The sequence below is a fragment of the Poecilia reticulata genome, linkage group LG10 (genome assembly GCF_000633615.1).
Source record: "Poecilia reticulata strain Guanapo linkage group LG10, Guppy_female_1.0+MT, whole genome shotgun sequence".
Taxonomy (NCBI): domain Eukaryota; kingdom Metazoa; phylum Chordata; class Actinopteri; order Cyprinodontiformes; family Poeciliidae; genus Poecilia; species Poecilia reticulata.
The window spans coordinates 21,388,641-21,409,946 of NC_024340.1; the positions used below are offsets into that span (position 1 = coordinate 21,388,641).

A 21,306-nucleotide genomic window follows, 5' to 3' on the forward strand; every position below is an offset into this window, starting at 1 on the left:
TCAAAAGTGAAGCTGCAAAGCACATCTGTTGGCGCACAAGTGACAGATTAAAAGGAGGGCTTCTTTTTCTCATGCAAAGGCACAAACATGATGGAGAATGAGCGCACGCAATTATTCTCTGATTGAAAACACACACATCGCTGCTACTGTGAAGGATGGAGACGGGCAAGATCGTGGAAGAGGGAGTTCTTTTTTTTTTCTTTACAATTTATAATCCCCGTCTTTAATCTCGCTCTGCTTGAAACTCTTTTAAACGTTGCAGGTTAAATCTACAACTCCCCCCCCGCCCCCCTTTACATTTTGCTGCGTAAAAGCGCTTCTACAATACGACTGCACACAGTACCAACCAGCGCACATGCATGCTGAAGCACATCGAGCATGACAGTCCCCATAACCCTGCATAACAGTAATGGGACCGACTCTTTTCCCTCCACAAACGCACAGTCATCAATACGGTCCAGATCCATACCTTGTGAGCCTCTCCTGCTCGCGTCCATCGGGGCGTCCCTTCCTATATTATCCTCTCTGGTTAGCAGGTACTACAGCAGGTTCAACAGCTTCTACAGCGGGGCGAAGGAGGGTGAATCTGCCCGCACCGAAGCTCCGCGACGAGCACTAACTCCCACCCCGCGGTTTTACTCTGCGCTCTGTTGTGGGTTAATACGCGTGGGGGAAACGTGTGTGTGTGTGTGCGAGGGATTTAAAGAGAGCAGTGGGCGGTGGATGTAAAGCTCCCCCCACCGCATCCCTTTTTTACATCCCGGTTCTCCCGCTGTTTGCGCTCAATGCGCATCGCTCAGGTGCCATCTGCGTCAAGTTCGTCAACTCAAAAGGAAGACGCTGAAGTTGGTATCTGATTCGACGTTTGACTAAAGGGTTATTCCGCTAAACTGAATAACTCCGGACAACAATTTGCCCCGGTTCAGTTTAACATCTAATATGTTTGATTTGGATGGTTGTGAATTCTGAAAGTGTTGGAAAAATACTCTGGTGAAACTTTGTATTCAGTTTGTAAAAATTTACTCTCTTTGTGTTCTAGCTTGAATTAAGCCTGGCCAGCATTATGTTTGTCCATTTTATAAGTTTTCACAAAGCAATAGAGGTTTCCAGATTACTGTGTTGCAGAATAAAAAAAAAAGTATAATATTTTTGCAGGTTTTCCCTTTTGTTGGGTTGGGTAGCTTTTATCATGATTCAAATGTAAGATGTTATAACTGGTCAATAGAGCATAAAATGTGTTTTTAAATTATTATCCCAAAACAGATGCATCTTAAATCATAAACTGTACATTGTCCAATTTGTCTAAAATATTTTTTGCCTTGTTTGGACTCTAAGTGTTGAAGTTTTTATCATGTACCCCCCAAAATGCCTAAAATATTGCAGATTTTGCTTTCCAAATTGAATAATAATTTAATATCTGTGAGATAAATCAGTGCCTATTTAGTTGTTCCTATGAAGGACCCCATGTAAGAGGGTTTTGGCCAGAAAAAGTCCAGATCTAAAAAGAACAAAACAACAGACAAACAAAACAAGTTATGTTTCACCAGGTTTTAGCCGTCTAGACGGGCTTTTAAAATGGACGCCATCTTAAGCTTAAAAAAAGCTAAAGATCACCCATGAAATTTTGGGTTGCTTGGTAAGCTGTATCAGGCCTTTTGTGGTTTGTAGCTTTAAAACAGATATAAAAGTTTTCACAAACTGAACAAAGGATAAAACTTTTTTTTTGCTAAAGCTGTAATCAGTGTTGAATGATTCTCCCCATGTTTGGACTTCCTAAGTTGTGTAGTTGTATTGAGGTGGGCGCCATTACAGGTGGCCTCAAGTAAATATGTTTGGCAGTGATTTCATCCCGTTTGGTCTGCCTGTAATGTGTTTTTTTTTCTTTTTTCAAAATGGACTCTGTGTGAAGAAGCGAAGAAAAGCATTGCTATCACACTTTTTTCATAGGTGGAACAAAGTATTCACAAATGACGTTTCGTAGACTACTCTAGTCCAGTTTGACTATTTTTCATTTGGCATTAAAGCAGATCAAAGGACGTCCAGAGTCGTGTGCTGCGGAATAGCCCTTTAAAGGAACCCAGTGTGAGCCCACAGATCAGACGCTAACTTCAACACAGTCTTTTAAAAACAGCTTTTGACATGACTTTAATGCCTCATATTCTCCTACCTCCCCACCCCCACCCTTTCCTCAGAGGTCTGAGTGATGAACACCGACAATAAAGGAGCAACTAATCTCCGATTCCAGCTCGGTTTATCCCCCGAAGTCTCCAGTCCTTTTTCATAAAGCCGGCGTGTTTAGCAACAGCTTGACAGGTGTCGCCTCCAGCGCACCTTCTACCCTCCTCCTCCTCTTTGTCCCAGGCGGAGGCTGGTTTCTGCCCCGGTGAGTGAGCTCTATAGGGGCCGCTCTTTACAGCGGCTCTTTGAGCTCTGTTACAGGGTTCAGCAGGTCGTCACGGCCCGACAACTCCAGACAACGCGCCGTGCAAAAAGAGTGACAGGTGCGCACCCATAGCTGCTGCCCTGTGAAAGTTTATTCACGCCCCTTCAACTTTTCTAACGTTACAACTCCAGTATTTAATGTTTTTTATTGAGATTTGTCTGTTAGACCAACACAAAGTTGTGAGTATGATTACAAATAACAAAACTGCTGCCAGGCTACTTGTGGGTGTCTTACATTTAGAGATTAGATTTGTTTCTACTACCCAATAGCTCAAGTTCAGTCAGGTTGGATGTAGAGCGGCTCTGAGTTCTGCATGCAGATTTAATATTTGCTTTGGGTTATTTTGCAGGTTTTCTTCCAGTTTTGTGTAGTAGTTAGCCAACTCTGTTTTCTCACCACCACTACTGTTTCTAGTAGTGGGCATGTTGTTTTCAGGGTGGATGACATTAAATCCAAATAAAATGCATCAAGTTTTGTGGTTTTAAATGTAAAAATGTTAAAAGTTCACAGGAATACTTTTGAAAGGTCCTTTGTGTAAACAACAAGCCACAGGTCTAAAAATATCAGTGTTTCTGTCAATGAATAATACATTGTTGGTGCATGCAGGCTGCCCAGCCAGAAGCCTGTTGCTCAACAGAGAAAGTGATCAGAGTTGATGCTTTCATGTTTCTTTTTATCCTAACACTCAGAAAACCTTAAACATTTAGTTTACTCTTTGGTTTATGTAGTAGAGTTTGATTAGTATACTGGTTTTTAAAAAAAGTAAGTTTAGTGAAATGGATTAATTATTTAATCAACTCATTAGTTTGACAATCTTGTTTGATATTTTATATTAATTTAATAACAAAACCAAATTACCTTGGGTTCTAAACGCAGCCACAGCTATTTGACTGGTGTTGTGATTCCCTGTCCAATCAACTTGAGTAATACAAATTGTGTCAAATGTAGTTTTGAGTTCAGAATCACTGACATGAGTTTTGCACTCAGTGTTCTGATTTTGTTCAAAAGCTGCAGAAACCTAAATTACAAACAAATCTTTCCACAGGTGTGTAAACCCCTTTTTTTACTTTCGCTCCCAAGGTCACAATGCTTCATTTACATGTAACATATTTCTGGCTCGCATAATTCTCTATTAATTTATAAAGTGGCCATTTTTTAATTTAAACATGCTGGCTAAAGTAACACAAAGTCACTCTCACACGCTTCACGTTGCAATTATCAGACTTGGCGGTCAAAGACAAGGTTCCTCTAGGCCTAATAACTCGGAGTCAACGCTGGTTAAATTGATATTGATGCGTTTTAATTCAGTCTTCGTGACCAGTGATTTTTATTTGCCTTAGAGGCACACCTCACAATTAATTAGCATTTATTACCTTTGGGCTGAAGAGTCACGGCGGCTCAGCCCCTTTGAATGCTGCAAACACAGCAACAATCAAATCAGCTTTTGCCGGCAGATTTTTTGCCAACCAGACCTGGGCCCAAACGCGGGGACTCCCTCATAATCTCCTGTTGTGCACAGATGTACGCAACTGCAGCGGCTTTGCACACAGTGACAACTGTAGAGGGACCGTGTGGCCCCTGGGGGCCTGGATGCAGGTGCTGCTGCTGCTGCACCACCAGCACCCTCTGGCGCTTGTCCAAAGATGGCCTCCAAGGACTCAGTCTGAATCATTTTAAAAGCCTGCTACACCAGGCTCCTTGGCCACAGTAACAACGTTATCTACTACTCGGTCTTTGAACTTTAAATCACGTATAGCGCCCTTTTCTCACACGATCCTGCTCAGTCTCTATTTAAATGATCTCATACATACACTTTATGTTTGCATTATTGCTCTGCTCTGTATCCTATCTCATCCACTGACAAACGCTTATATATCTGATATACTCAATGAGGCAATACTGCCTGATTTGTCGTTATCGTTCCACGGCTCAAATTATAATGTGCAGCTTGACCCATTTTGTATCATAATGCGAGACGCTGACATGAACGCCCGAGGTGCCGCACCGTATAATGCGATTTTATCCAAGCTGTGCTTAAAAAAAAAAGGTTATTATAGTCAGCTTCTCTTAGGATTGCATCAGCAAGATTTTCCTTCATGTCTGTCGTCTCATGCGTGCCACTGAAGAACATCAAGTGTAGTAAGTTGGATTTATTGCATGCTGCAGAAAATATTTGCATCTTTTGCTGGAAATAGCTTGAAAAGATGGGTCAAGTTCATTTTAGGTTTATATATATATTTTTTAATTTTGTTTCATGAACGTCTTCATGACAAATAGAAGTATTTTCTCTGTAGGTATTATTAGTGCGTCTGTGGTAAATTACTGTAATTTATGGTGTAGTTATACCTTATAGTATCTATTTAACAGCCCTGCAAAGGCAATTACTGTCTTAAGTAAAAGTAGGTTAAAGCTTTAACTCTGTAAGGAGAAAAAACAACCACATGCCTTCATGATAGTATTTACTTCATTCAGCCAGCTGATGTGTAGCATAATTTTTAGGCTCCCAAAGTCGACCCAAAACAAATCGCCTCTTGGAAAATAATCCAAACAGTTAACACACATACGCATTTAAAGACAGAGATGGTCCTCAGTCTTATGGTATTGACTTCCTTTGGAGACATTAACACATTAACACTGTTAGAGATACTTGTTATGCTGTAAAATGGCCTCATACTCCATTAGATGTGGTGTTTTCAGAGGTTGAGAGGGATTCAGGGGAATGTCTCTGTGGTTTCTGGTCAGCTGAGTGTGTAATGGTTCAGGCTGTATCACAACAATGTTCTTTTTTAGTTTGATATCCTAAAGCAGCTCACTTCTCCTGCAGAAACTGTCAGAATTGACAGCTTGTACTGGATTAAGGCCCTATGATGGGATTTGCGGAGTATCTTTTAAGAATGCTCAGCAGAAAGTTTTGTTTAAGTGATGGAGATGGGCTTTATGTTAGATTTGGTTGCTCAAACTCGATTTGTTAGCACCACAAGGCTTTGTCAAACTAAAGAAAAACAGAGATGGTTTGCCTTCATGTACATTAGAAGTGTAAGTTTTGTCTAAGATGGTGCTTAGCTCTGGTCTTGGATGTTATCTGAATGTCCTGGAATAGCGTTAACATTTCTATGTTTATATAAGTTTTTAATGCAACTCTGAGTGCTTTGGGCCTTTAGAACAATTAATTAATTGAAAATTGATACACGGATGCTGATTCAAGTGCAAAGCTGCCTAAAAGCTAATTTGTTTTACTGCCATGTCTTCAGGAAGTACAAGAAAGATCCACTTTCAAAATAAAAGGTCATAGATGTTAAAAACTAAACCTGACACTAAACCAAAGCTGGTTCAGAGGTAGTCATTGTTGCAGCTGTCATTTAAATGTAACCCTGTGTGCAACTTTTTTTATACAACAAAATGTACATTTAGAAATGACAAATAATTTTATATTTATTCAATATGTTATTTAGTGTCATCTGAAAAGAGCAATAAAACATTTTAATGCTGCAATAAATGTTAGTGTTATCACCTTTAAACATTATTCCAAGCAAATAAATTAACAATAATTTGAAATTTCTGCGACAAAAACTAAGTTTGAGTTTTGATTAAAAATAACTTTCACAGTAATTGTACTTTGCTTTGAGGCTCTTCGGGTATCTTAATTTCTATTATACACTACTTTATTTTACATTTTAACAATTGTTTATTTTACTCAAAGCTTACATGTTTTTGTTGTTTTAATTTCCTTTTATTTTGTGTGAAGTACTTTGAATTGCCGAGAGTGTGAATGGTGCCATTTAACCAAAATTTCTTTTCCATAATTTAACTAGATTTACTTGTTCTACAATCTGGATTTTAGAAATATTTTCAACAAAATATTGATTGATTTCATGCTTTATTATTTTTTGCCAGTTAGTGCAGCTAGCATGGCTGGTATTCAGAAAATGACAGTTTCCCTGTGTATTTATTGGAGAATCCTTCCTTTCTCTCTGAAATTCAAACATTTCCAAATAAACCATCTTACGTAACACATTACATAAGAAAAAACCCAGACAAACTTTGTTGTTCTTTGTTCAGCCTTCCTGTTAGGTGTTGAAATTCTTGATCTCTTTTGCTCTCTAATGCCTTGGATGAACCACAAACATGTCTCCATGTGTAGAAAAAATGTTTTGCTTTCGAAAAGCTTCACTTAATCAATACAGAATATAAATTTACTAATTAAAGTTCTTCTTCGTGTAGTGGCATTTTCACAACATGCCTGGTTTCACTTAGGTATCACTTTTTGTGATAGAAAAAGACATCATTTTTTAACATATTCCTCCCAATATTTTCACTGTACTTGACATAAATCAAATTTCCGAGCCTGTCACAGCTATCGGCCAGTTAATGACCTCATTTACGTTCAAAGGTTTAACTAATTTGACTTTGGCATCACGTTACTGGAAGTCTGTTTATCTCCAGCATTTAAAAAGCCTTTAAACTGCCACCAGCTGTTGCTGGAACAAGTAAAGAAGATTTATGAGGAAAAAAAACAAAGTGAAAACACCTTTACACCTCGGCTACTTTTCTTCCTCATGACTGCTCATTTGCATACATTTGAATTCTAGTCAGCCTCTTCCCCGAGCTGTTGGAGACCTTGGCTCCTGTTGCTCTTTGCTTTGCTAATTTCCAGGCAGTCTGATGGTTACCGCAAGCCTGGTCGTGTGAATGTATCGAAATTAATTTCAATACACTGGAAAAGAAATAATCAGATCACATTGAGTGCAGCCTGATTGTCTCCGGTTATATTCCGGTTCACTTCAGTCTTTGGGATCCACCTTTACCGTCAAGCCAGTCTGCATGCATGCACCTGTGTGTTCATCAGGTGTGAATGAGGCTGCAGGAAGCTTGAAAGCACATTCATATTCACTAAGATTCTGGAGCTGCTTTTGCCAAGGGGGCTGGGAGAAACCAATAAAGGGCTGTAAACACAGGTGCAGGAGAGAGAACTGCAATAAGATGAATTTCCTCCAAGTGCATTTTTCTTTCTTTTTTTCCTGTTTTTTTTTTTACCTCAGTCATTGTATTTCTTTTTGATCTGTCAGCTTGTTTGTTCCTTTAGACTGTATATGTATTTCATGTGTTTTAAGTTCTTTCCCTTTGAAAGTTGTTTTTGTTTTAATTAATGGGCTGTCCTCTGCTTTTAAAAAGTAATTTCTTGTCTAATCGCTCTGTAATCAATCTCTTACGTCAGGTAGAGCCTTTGCACTATTAGTTCATTTATCCTATAAGTAGCTTTGTCCTTTTTGACATGAGGACAGCGGCAAATTGATTCAGATTCTCGAGTGGACCAAATGAATGATGGCTAGAAATTAAATGACTGAAAGAGGTGTAATGGTGGTTAGGACAAGTGGGCAGAGGATGGAGAGGGGAGCTTGAGAGGGAGAAATACACAAACAGGTTGCTCTGGGGGCCTGGGGGAATTGCAGGGGCTGGTGGTGGGGTGGGGGTGGAGGGGTTGGGCTCCGAGAGCGAGGAGAAGGGAAGAAAAATAAGATGGAGCGACGGAGAAAGCACAGACGGAAGACTGGTTCAACACAGCTGAATGTAAAGTAGATTGTAGCCCGTTTCCGTCATCATCATCATTACTCCTGTCTCCTAACATAATCCACTGAGAGAAGCGCGCACACACACGCATGCACGCACGCACACACGCGCATGCAGGTGAATAAACATTAGTTTTTAGGCTGTGCCAAAACCAGCTGAGAGCTCATATCTTATCTGGGCTTCCTCTCATAGCCAACTTCTCCTCCTCTATCTGCCCGGGTTTTCAGCATTCAGCTCCTGCTCTTCCACTGATCCATCAATCTGCTTCCCTTCTCCAACGGGTCCGTCTCCCCCTTTAGTTTCATCACTTACCTCCTTAAAAAGACGAAGCGCACTCCATCCTGTTGTTTTTCTCTACGTTTCCGGCAAATTTAGTCCCGCATCTCTCTCTTCTCCAACATCAAGTCTCTTTCACTTCGTCTCTGCCTCTAACACTCACTCACTCAACCTCCATCACCCCTCCCTTTCCGAGTCCTTCCTCCGTCCCCCGACACCTCGCGCTCTCCTCCTCCTCCTCCTCCTCCGTGTCAACTTACCATCCCTCCTTCCATCTCGCCCCTTTTTTCTCTCTGGATGTAGTTGTATAACTTATCACCCCGATCTCCTTCCCCACGCGATAATTGGTGTATGTCAGCAGCAGATGCAAGCCTGCTTTATTTAGCGGCTCAGTATTAGCTATTCCAATTAGTCATCTAATACCAGTAAGAAGAAGAAACTGTTGGCCTCCACGTACCGGAGCGCCGTGGGAGAAGCAGTGTTTGCCGTGCACCAACAACGGCGGCCGGCTTCTTCCTCTGCGCGCGGCCGGGCAGAGGGTGCTTGTGGGTATTAACAGATGGCGAAACACTTTCCCTTGAGTATCGGCATTATTCTGCCTCTCTCTAATTAACTAGGTTTCAGTAGCAAACCTTCGGCTTCGCTGTCCCCATGGTTACCCAAACACGGAACCGTGGCTGGCTGCATTTGTATGTGCGTGTACATGTGCGGCTGCAGGCGAGCGCTGTGTTTGGGCACACACATCTTAGTGTTTGCGCCCTCCCGTGTGTGTGGGGCTTCGTCTCTGTCCCTGCGTGATTGTGCATGCACATGGAGTATCTTAGTTGCTTTGATGCCTTTGTTCCCCCACAGGGCTCGGAGGCTGGTTCTGTCTCAAGCACCTATGTATCTGTGCAGAGAGCAGCAGCATTAAATAGGATCATTGCACATTTATCAAAGGTCTATTGTACCCTGCAGGAGACAATCTTAATAATTTTATAATCCTATGAATAATGATTGTAAGGGGGATTTAATTATAATGGTTTTTGTGACAGGAAAGGTAAAGGTAGAATATGGAGTTAGTTCACCTTCTGTGAGGCAGGATGTTGGGAAAGCTTGTTTTAACCTCCTAGGCAATCAACTATGGATATGATTATGTACCCTGTACTAGTACACCAAAGGACAGCAAAGCAAGCAATTCAACATTAAAAGCGTGATCTGTTTTACATCACACTGAGGTAAAGTGGAGAAGAGCATTAGGAAGGGAACTTTGGTGATTTTTCAACTTAGACTCTTTTTACTCTTGGATTTGAGCTGAAAGTATGATAATGCACTGGAGTGCTTGCGAGTTTACCAAAATTGAGTGAGAGCACCATGGCTGGCATTCACCAAACAGCTGCAATGTAATAGCAAAAGTCACTCATGTGTGACAGAGTAAAACGGCTCATATTTGCAACAGACAGGCTCAGATTTTTATAGAGTGTTTGACGACATGAAAAGAATCTGTGCATGAATACATTTTTTTCCCCTGTTTCACCACCTCCTGTCTCGGTTCAGTCACTCCTTGAAGCACCCTGTCCAATTTGCACTTAACACTAGCTACAAATACAGTGTACATGCAATTGTCATGGGATGGATGTCTCAATTATTTTTGGCATTCTGAAGCTTCATTTGAGCTATGCTTTTTGCAATTGTAGTATTAAAATACAGCATGCAACTTCATTAAATATTCTCCAATCTCCACAGGGTCCAAAATATACACAATAGTCCAATTACATATGTACAAAAACTCCATTAACAACTGCACTAATACAAGCTAGATGTTGCCACCAAGAAATAATTGCATAACTTCCAGACCGGAAGTTATGCAATTAGAAAATAGTATCACAGTAGAACCCCAGTATTTGCGGAGACTACAGACCACATCCACCCATGAATATTTGAAATCCTTGAGTCTTTGCATCTCTAAAAACACCTGCAGCCGCCTACAAACACCAAATATACCTTAATATGCTTAAATATGCGTAGTGGAAACCATATTAGCACTATCTCTGAAGCCAATATCTACAGTCTTCCTTATCTCCACTTTTAGGATTTAGCCAATCACCGTCCAGAGAAAGGAGCGATGCTTCTAGATCGATGCTTTGCAGACTGCTGCCAATATCGCCAACCAACATTGTACCTATGGGATTTCAGCATCCCACGCTGCTTTTCTGTTGAATATATTACATGTGTTGTACAAAAAAAATGAGTGAATAGATTAATTTTATTTGAATAATTTGGGGTTATGTTCTAAAAGAAAAAATCACAAATAGGTTTAATCTGAGAATACATGGATAGTTGGAGGTTCAGTTTCTTTTGGTTAAATGTTGCAACAGCAATAAGCGATAAACACATTTTGACATTCCTCTCCATCTCATGTCATCACTCTGCTTCCAGCGCTCTTTTTGACCTTTAACATTGAGGACACCATCATTTCTGCCAGGTGTGGGCTTCTACTGCATCCTGTTTAAAAACCCAATCAGTGAGCCACTGCTGCTCCATGATGATGTTTTGTTCACAGCCTAATGCCCAAAAAATGTGGAAGTTGCCTTTCATGGTTTATTTTTCCAGTTTGGGAAGCAATAAAGAAAGATCAAACCATAGGGCCAACTCCAGTGCATGCTGATCCTGCACCAGTCTCTTTACCTATAGGAAACAAAGATTAAATTAAAAAATATTAATCTACAAGTAAACCTTGTAAATAACCTAAAGTACAAAGTAAACTAAGAATAAGTTTTTAAAAAATTCAAAGAAATAAATATGAAGAGTAAATAGTTCCAACAATAATATTGAAATAGTAATTTGCTGATACATTGTCCATTATTAAAAAAAAAAAACACCTTGATCACTAACAAGCTCAAATTCTTATCTTCATCACTATTAGTTTTACAAATACATTCATTGCCACCTATTTGAACATTTTTGTGATTTTATGCATGAGTTTGATTTTGCTTGTTTAATTTCAAACATGTGTATTAGAGAAAATCCTGCTGCACTGAATACATAAATGAAAGACTCACACGCAAACATGCATTCATCAGTGTGAACATTTCCTGCCCCACAACAACCTCTGGGTTCTGGCTTTCATTTGCTGGTCTTGATTCATCATCCAGAGCTGAGGATCAGCAGGTTCTTTTGTATGCTCCAACATGCACGCAGTGAGCGTTTGGTGTTGCGTGTGGGGAAGTAGAGGGCAAAGTGTCAGCCGGATCCACAGGTGCTCATTTCCATCTGCACTTTGATTCATAAAGGAAACTTTTCGCTAAGACATGCATGCGCACACTTTTCTAAATCTCATTATTTTTTTAGAACATGATATTCTGAGCTTGTTAGTGAAAATGTCTTTAAACTGTTTAAAAAAGCAAAAGAAACCACCTTGACCCTTATTTTCAACATTGTAATGGCGCCATCGCACCTACAGTGGTGATGGAAGTGACTCGTCTTGCTTTTTTAAAAATTCTTTCAAGTTAAAATATTCATTATTTTTTAGACTTTCAATCTGACTAAAATTATCTTGTTTTAGTTCAATTAGCAAAACCAAAATTATTTCTATTTGCCTCATGCCACAATAATTAAATAGTTATATTACTTTCTTCAAATTCAGAAGTTTGCACACATTTTTTCTTGTGCACATTTTTTCTTGTATTTAGTAACGGTACCTTTTCAGTTGCATAATTTGGGTCAAGAGTTTTGTGCATCACCTAACAAGCGCCTCACAATAGTTGGCAGGAAATTTGTCCCGTTCCTCCTAAAACTGGAGTGACGGAGTGAGAATGTCTTGAGATGTTGATTCAATATTTCCACATATTGTTCGTTCCTCCACTCCCATACTTAAAAGCTGGCATGGTGCTCAAGCTTCCCCCTTTTTTGTCCAAATATAACAATGGTCGTTATGTCTGAACACTTCAATTATAGTTTGATGAGAACACAGGACATGCCTCCAAACGGTAAAGTCTTTGTCCCTGAGTGCCCAGTCTGGCATTTTTATGTTGCTACTGAAATAATGGCTTCTTCTACTTTGATTGGCCTTTTAGTTTCACTGAGGAAACTAATGCTCTGCCTTAATCTTCAGCTAACATCTTCACAAGGTCCATTGCTTTTTCCCGAAGGTTGATGCCCACATTTGGCACCAAAACACATTCATCTTTGGCGCACAGAACCCGTCTCGTAGCAGAACAGGGTAATGTTTGGATATTCCAGCTCTGTTTGTACTTCATGATTGAAGAAAAATACAGATTGCACCTGTAGGCATCTAGAAAATAGATCTTCAAATGAACAAGATGTTTGATTTTAGTTAGATTTTTCCATTATTTCAGTAGCACGGCTTTGGCTTAAAGCTACATACATGGTTGCATCTCAGTTTAACTTAGAAAATCACAAATTTACAAAGACATTAAGGCAATTAGATACTGCATTTGCACCCCTCCTTTACTACTTCGACTGCTCCCTTTTTATACCATTACATTTCTAGAAATGCCTGTGGCCAAGAAGTGGAAAAAAGACCCGGATTTTCCTTTAAGGGTTCAGCAAGCTTCAGACTAAGTAGGTCATACTTGGTGCTGTCCAGCCATATCTGAAGGCAGCAGTGTTTACAGCAGTCGCAGCCTCCCTATGGTGTCGTCAGGCTGCTTTCTTGATGTCTGTCCAAGAACTCAGTCTTATTTTGTAAGTCTTTGTTGTGCTTATTCATAGAGTACAAAGTGTGCCACTCCTTGCTCTTTCCTCCAAAAGACAAAATACCACGGCTTATTGTTAAATCTATGTAAAAGTGCACTGTGAAGTGGTTGTGTCTGTTCAAGTGTATGTGGCTTCATTTCTAAGGAGATCTTTCTAATCATGACACCATTTGCTTTTATCAGCGGCCCTGAAGAGCAGACAAAACATTTCAGAGTAAAATATCACCCATCAGATTTTGTTTTCAGGTCTTTGAGAAATCAAACGGAGGCCATCATGACCACCTTGGAAAATCTTAAGGCAACAGTCACAAAACCTGTCATATTTATATATTAACCTTTGTACTAAAAGAATATTTGTCCCTTTATGGGCCTTCTGAACTCTTAACGAAATGGAGGATAATATAAGTTGAACTTACATTCACTGTAATTGCCAGGGCACAAAGCACAAAAGTAGGTGAAAAAACACATTCCCACATTGTGAGAGAGCCGCTGCTCTCATTTAATACCAGTCACAGAATAATTCAGTCTGAGTGACTGTACTGCAGCCGATATTAGACACAAAAAAGAAATCTCATTTCTCGTCACTGGGTGTGCTTTCTCTCCACGTGTGGAATGAGAGATTTTATGAGCTGTGAAATTGGAAATTTGTTCAAAACTTGATAAAGCCTGTCGATTATCGGCATCAATTTAAGTAAAACAGGAAGTATGATCATGTCCAAACCAATATACGATCAGTATTTTGTTTAATAGATATTTGCAGACAGGCTTGCTGGCATCTCTGGTGAAGATGTGTAATAAATCTTAAAATAAATGTGACTTTTTACACAGAAGCATCTTCTCACACAGAGCATTTTGGATAAATCCAGCCTTTAATTTGAGGACATTTATTCAGTTGAGTAAAAAAAAAAAAAAAAAATAGAAACACTTCTCTTGAGAAATTAGTATTTTAAGAAAATCACTAGTGGCAGATTTAATGGCTCCCCTGCTGTCAATACTTTGCAAAGCCCAGTTTTGCCAAGAGGATAGTGATTGGTTTTCTCTTATCACTGGTCATAAGCCTGGAGAGCATAGAGAGCAAGGGATTTCTGAACATGCTACCTTGTACAGAGTCTATTAATAATCCAGACGTATGAGCCGTCTTATGCTCTCCTCCATTCAGATCACCCCACACGGTTTCTGTAGGATTTGGCTTTTGGAAGTAAGCTCGTTTTAGTCTGGTTAAGCGTTTCTGTCTTGATCTGAGTGTCTCCTTTGGTCTTGATGACGGACCTAAGCACCCATTTTCAGTTTGCTGGCAGAAAGCATCAGCTTTTTGTTGGAAATGTTCTGGTATTTCTGAATGTCAATGGTGCCATGGACTCCATAAATGTTCCCCAAGGCCTTTGGTAGAGAAACAGGCTCATAGCATCACATTTCTCCGTTGGGCATGATGTGTTTCTCATGTAAAATAAAGTTTTTTAAACAACACATCACCCTAATACTCAATTCACACTCTTGCATTCCTGCCTTTCAAGAGGACGTGGTGCCTTTTTTAAATAACTCTTGAGCATCATACTTTAAGCATTTAAACCTGCACTATTTGGGCTATGATCACCAACAAAGCTCATAACTGTGATTTGGGCATTGCAGCAATGATTCTCTCACCTCAGGGTGCTGCATGCTTGAAACTGAAAATCTAACTGACAGCATTTTTCTTCTTGCATGTAGCTAAGGACATAAAAAAATACTTTCATTTGTCTTTTTCCATTTGAATAAGTCAAATGAAACAATACTTTCATTTGACTTATTCCTCAAATGTAACCTCAAGTGACGAAAGTGCTCACATTTTCCTCACATCTACTTTAAGGAATTAACTAAAATATTTACAGCTTAGTAATTTAGTAATTTGTACACACTAAAAGTAATTTAGTAATTTAGTAATTACAACATATTTTAAGTTGTATAAAAATACTACTTTAAATAAATAAATTTTACAATGGTATATCTTACACATGCAGTTCTGTAAAAATATAGAGATTCCTTTTGCTTTTTTGTCACTTAAATATTTCAGCTGACAGCCAAATTTTTATATCATAAAAACATAACAGGATTAAATACAGAATGGATTTTTCAAATGGTAGCTTACATTTTCCCAAAGAAAAACATAATCACAATTTAAAGCAGTAATTGCCCCTTAAACCTAATGACGTATTGCAAAATCTATTTTTTATACATCCACTTAGCTGCCATTTCGAGCATGAATTGTTTATTTTGGGTCATGCCACAACATTTCAGTTAAATTTAGATCCTGACTTTGACTGAACCACCGGAATTGAATTGAACTGAAGCAGTAAAGCAACCTGTCATCCCACTTCCGCCACCTTTCTCTAAATCTGGACGTGACATGGTGTTTCTGAGATCTTAAAATCTCCTTTATTTTGCTGGACAGGATTTATTTAATTTATTGATTATTGATTTGACAGTAATCAGGCCTGGGTGTGGCTGGTTTATTTTAACTCAGCTTGAAGCCACAACAACAAAAAAATAAGTAATGATTTAAAAAGGTTGGTAATTACTTTTCAGGTAAAGCCAGGTTGGTTTGTATGATTAGTGAACTCATGTGTATTTACTCTGGTTACTTTTGTCTGATTTTTAAAATTACCTTGATTGTCTGAAACACTTATGTGTGCTTAAAAAAAAAGAAACCCGCAAGGGAGTGAATACTTTTTATGAGCAAGAATCCACATGTTCAGCTCAGTGCCCTACAGTGTTATTGCTGTGAAGGTTTTCTCCTTGTATTTTGTCTCCTTTAATAGATTGTTGCTGTTCAAACAGACATGAAAGGTGGCAAAGGGAGTCAGGAAATGACATGCACCACAGACCCAGCTGCCCAGGTGTGAAACTGGGACTCAGCTGTCAAAGGTGTTTTCATCCAAGTGGTCTAAACTCTCAGCCTCTCAACATATTGGTTGCCTTGCAGCATATACTTATGGAGTTTTTTTTTTTTTTTTACCTTTATCTGCATCTCTTTCATGAGATTATTTTTAAGCAGCAGCTTTGCAGTCTTGCGTTTTATCTCTCTGCACTAAATGTTACATACGTTTGTTTAGTATTTATTCCCAGGCTGTAAAACAGTAAGAGTTTCATTCACCTCAGCAGTCACAGTTCTGATCTGGGGATGACTTTTGACCTTAAATAACCCAGTTCCAAATGCAAGTCAGAAAACCAGTAGGATTAGCTTATTATTGCACTCAGTGACCAGTTTGTTACCAGTAAGCCAACAACAATGCATTTCTCAGTTAATGCATTCAACCAGTCTAGCATTTTGGTTTCTGTGTAACAGATTAGCTGAAATCCAAACGTTATGGTAAAAAACAATCCTTCGCTACCTACCTTTGTCAGTTTGTTACAGATCTGACAATGTATCCATATGCAGATATACGAGTGTAGCAGTGACAACAATAATATACAAGTTCTATAAAGTCTAAGCACATATTAATGCATAATGTCACTAAAGTCAAAGAAAACAGTTCAGCACCAGCTACTTTAGGGTTTACTATCTGTAAAGAATGGATTAAAATGCTTCCTTTTATAGCAAGAGCTTTAGAGTAGATATGCAAACACATACCTCATTACTGCAGCTTTCATCACGTTTTAAATGTGTGCACATTGCCAAATTAGTTCATGAGGTCAGGGTTAGTGAGCAACTTATGACTTTTCTACTCAAAAATGTTGCACCTAGGGGAGGGCCTGATAATTTTCACAACTTAGAAATTGGAAAGTCCAGTAAACCTGCTGTGGAAGTGCCAAAACCCTTTCACCTAAGAAAAACTAGCTTCTTAATTACCTCAGACAGCAGTGTTAAACGCCCATATTTAAAAACAGAAATAAATAAAATAATGGGAAAAACATAATCTCCTCGACTGTCAGTACCCATCGGGCAAACTAAGTGTATTCTTGCTGCTTCCATAGGAGGAAAGAAGAGGCCAGTTGCTACTAATTAATTATCATCGGTGTAAGCATTTCTGTAAAGTCAGGACATTCGGCAAATCTCTACTTTGGGGCATACAGGTGTGTATTAGCACAATATCAAATGTGACACTGTTTGGATAAGATGCTGAGAGAAAGAATATTATTTCGACATGACATTTCAAACCAAACCAAACACAACAAATCAGCACCAAACACTTCATACCCATTCGGTCGTGGATGGACCAAAGTATTCCAGAGTCAAATATGAGTCCATCTGTCAGTAAAGTTTGGTCAAGGCTTGATTTTATATGTTTAAACTCACAGTAAATCAACAGCAGAGAGCCTGAAAAGATATTAAGATGTTGTTGTGGGAACTGAAAAGCAGTGCAGAAATGATTGTCTGAATAACTCAATGAACTCAAACACTTCTGCAAAGCAAAATGGGCCAGAAAACATCCACAACCTGGCGAGAGACAGAAAATGAGTACCTTAGGTTATTGCCTCTGTAGGTGTAGTTCGTTTTCCTAATGCTCTACATTACATCTGGGCTCTTCATGAGCCAAATGATCTCGTTAAACAATTTCCCTGTAGAAATTTAATTAAGTTAAAATACCTGTTATGGTTGTATAATAGTGTTTAACACCTGGGACAGTGCAGCATACTGTTATTCTTGCTCAGATATAACCTTGACTTTGGTGTAATGCTTGGTAAGTATAATGTTGAGTTTGGTTGCAAACACAACACAGTGATGATGTTCGGCTCACAAATTCACATTTCTGACTGTAAAATCTGTCATTTTCAGCCTTTTTAGCAGTAAAGTCATGTGTTTTTTCTTTCTAGCTAGCAACTCTGGTTGTGCAACGTTATTGCTGCATATTTCAAACAAGTGTTGAGATTTTCATCTGTTGTAGATGAAATGTCAGGCTGTAGCCCACATTAAGAATTAAAATAAGTTTTAAGGCAGAAAACGAGTTATTTACTGGTAATGAGGCAGCACAACTTGATGTTTGAATAATCTTCAGACACGTGTAGATTTAGCTCCTCTTCCTACCGCCTTAAAACCAAGTTTCCTGATACAACGCACAGTCTCAGCTGGCTCAGTGCCTGCTGGCAAGTGGTATCTAAAATGAGGGATGTCCCCTGTGTTTTCTGACACGTCTCTCTAACCGCCTCTCGCAGTGAGATTATGTGCTTATCAGATTATGCTAACATGGTCACATCAGTGAGGATGTAATGCAAAAACACCAGGAACCACCCCCAGAAAAACGTGATTTTTTATGAGTTTTTGGTCAGGTTTGAGTTAACTGAAGGCACTGCAGATGTCCCTGGGCTAGTGTTGCTGACTCCACACGTTTTTTGGTTATGCGGGTGAGAAAACACTTGGGTATCGCATATGTTGAAAGCAGCCACAGCCAGGCTTATCACCCTGCCAGCAGTTTACACTTTTAAAGCTGTGCAGTGACATGATACAAGCAGGGAAGGGTAATGATTGGAGACACGCTGGCCAGCTAAGCTACAAGCATTAATTCAGTCTGTTAAACAAGCTCATTATGTTATTATATTCAAGCAGCAGTCACCTTTTTGTTATTGGTAAGAAAAGCTGTGTTAAGAGGGACTTCCATGACTAAAAGGAAAATCAAGCCATTTTGTCTCTTTTTCTTCCCACTGAATTGTTTGTAATCCTCAGGATCGGAGACTCAGCATGAGTTTATTCATTAGCTTCGTGGGCAGTGGAGTTAGTCTCTAATAATGTGATGTGCCTCTCTGTTCTCCTTGATAAGATTTAGAACCTGCTGGTTCTTATTCTACCCATCAAATCAGGGTGGCGGCACCAGAAATGGCACATGTATAAAATTAACTCGGCGACAGGCTATAAACTGGTGCTACAGAGAGCTGTGAAAGAGATTGGAGCGTTGAGCGCTAATCCTAATGAGAGATCCTGAAACATGTTACAGACCTGCGATAATGTGGAGAAACATGAGATTCAGTTGTATAAATCTGGCTTCACTTTTTGTTGTTCCTGAATGTAAAAGTTTGGACTAATTTTATATTTTTGTATATTATAGACAAAGGATTAGTTGGGTTTGGCACTAGAGATGAATAAAATAATTGCATTTATGTAGAGCTGCAGTATATGAAATCATGGTTACCATCTCAATCAATCAATACCAATGTTGGGAGAAAGATAGCTTGGATAAATAAACAATTTGTTCTATATCTCAAAACACTTTTTGACAACTTAACAAGGACTCAATCTAATTGTCAGATTAGACCAAAATGTGGCTTTTTGTCTTATAAGAAAAAAGCTACTAGTGACAGAAGACTGAATCTGTTCTTCCTGAACACATCATCCCCATGGAGATACAAGATAGTGGGAGAGACACTCTTGATTTCATTATGATTTTAGTGTACAATAAGAAAATAAAGTCATTCATTCAGCTAAATACGGGGCAGCTCTTTTAGTAAATGCAAAAGACCGAAACACTTGTGGGTATACCATATTGGTCTGAATATTCATTATTTTTGTATGTTAATACAAAAGTTTATAAGTTTATAAATAATATAAGTATATAAATAATAAAAGTTTATAAGTTTATCATCTGCCCTATGATAAACATCCAACCAACCAACCAACCAGAGCTGGTTGGATGTTTATCAGAGCAGCTTCAGATCAAAGTTATGCTCTTGTGTTTAAATGGGAATATTTGGGAAAAGATGCTCAGACGTTTCCATCCAGTCTGACTGAGCTGAAGCATATTTTAAAAATGTCTCAATGATCATTGTCTAGATGTGCAAAGCTGGTAAAGACAAACAAAAGGGTGGAACTACACTCTGCTTTGCATTGATTTATCAGATGAAATTCAAATAAAAAAAACACTGAAGTTTGTAGTTCTGTGACAAATAAAATAAAAATGAAGTCAAGCTGCTGCCATTTAAAAAAATACAAAGGCTTGAGGGGTTAATATAAAATTTCCTTAACAATGTATAATACTTAAATTTCCTGTAATTACTATCATGATGTAAGCTGAAACTAGCAGTTATTGATTTATCGATCAATAGAGCAAACATTTGACTGTGGTGTCAAAACACAGGTGACACAGGAAAATTTCAGGATGAAGGTGTGAACATGAACTAACCTGAACACATTAAAGGTCCAAGTTCATGAAAAAAAAAACCCAGCAAGAACAAATGAGTCTCAAGCGCACCAGATATATGTTCTTTCATATAAAACAAGGAAAGATGTTGACATGATTATGTAAGAGCTGCATCTTCCTCTTTTCAACTCTGTGACCAGCTGCACTTATTTTCTGGTACATTCTGTGACAAACCAAATCAATAGGGCAGCATCAGCCAAGGCTACATGACGCATGTACTGTCTGTCTGTCAGTAACAAGAACTGTGCTGTGTAAAGCTCGCTCATGACTATGCATCTCTGGGTCATGTTAATGTTGCCAGCATAGCAGCATGAGCCTCTTCCCCTCGTTCCTTTCCTTTCATTTTAGAATAAAAATCACACTGAGGTTTCATTGTTGATCTTCTGCCATCAGATGCATCGTTTCAGAAATATTTGTGCAAATACTGTTAATCATTACAGCTAAACAAAAATGCTCACAAATGATCCTATTATGATTCTTTTTAGCAGTTTTCTTTGACCAATAATACAGAAAATTAATGAGGAAAGGTGTTGCTCCTGTCATTGATAAACACAGTACCTTGACAGGATTTTAAACCACCTCTAATTTCTTTCTAATTTGTTTTTAAAAGACTGCAAAATGACCCCCGCTTTTGTTTCTGTCCAGTCCTAATATTTGACCATGAGAGACCATGGCTAAATAAAGTGCAAAAGAGATATTTCTGAATGACCTTAATGTTGCTAAATCACAAAATGTCTCAATTTTAAGCAGTGTTAGTTTTGGTTTTTTATTTGGGTTCAACTGAATAAGAACAAAATTTGCTTAAAGGTTCATTTATAGGTTTGTTTGTCCCTGAGTTTTGTAGCTTTGTTGTCTATAAATGATTAATAAGTAAATGGTTTATGGGGAAGAAAATGTTTAGGAATGGTCAAGTACAGAACCAACATTTCTGAGTATAGCACACAGAAAAACCTTTAAAGAAATATTAACTAAGGCCTCTTAGGTCACCAAAATCTGAACATTTCTTGTTGTGATGTGTTTTAACTAGAACCGGGACTTCAACACTTAAATTTTGATTAAATAAATACATTTTAATGCGTAAAAATAAGATTTTGCGTATTAAAATTTTAACTCAATTAATCAAGTTTTTTTTGTTTTTACATTTGGGCATTTCTGATACACCTGGAAATCTGACACACAAGCGACATCCACTTATCCTGTCCCACTGGGGATTAAT

At 38.6% G+C, this 21,306-nt stretch overlaps 2 protein-coding genes across 8 annotated transcripts in view; one reads left to right on the top strand and one right to left on the bottom strand.

Moving 5' to 3' along the window:
• Positions 1-8,753, bottom strand: part of flrt1b (fibronectin leucine rich transmembrane protein 1b) — a 53,037-nt gene extending 44,284 nt beyond the window's left edge. For 2 of the 5 annotated variants that reach the window (XM_008420433.2, XM_017307131.1), the window contains exon 1: positions 8,324-8,502. The gene's annotated coding sequence lies outside the window, so the exon portion shown is untranslated. Of the gene's footprint in view, positions 1-469; positions 2,143-8,323; positions 8,503-8,547 lie in introns of those variants that run through there. The other 3 variants (XM_017307130.1, XM_008420432.2, XM_017307129.1) reach the window with 3 other exon arrangements.
• macrod1 (mono-ADP ribosylhydrolase 1) overlaps positions 1-21,306 on the top strand; it is a 173,748-nt gene that overhangs the window by 70,987 nt on the left and 81,455 nt on the right. The window lies entirely within an intron of this gene.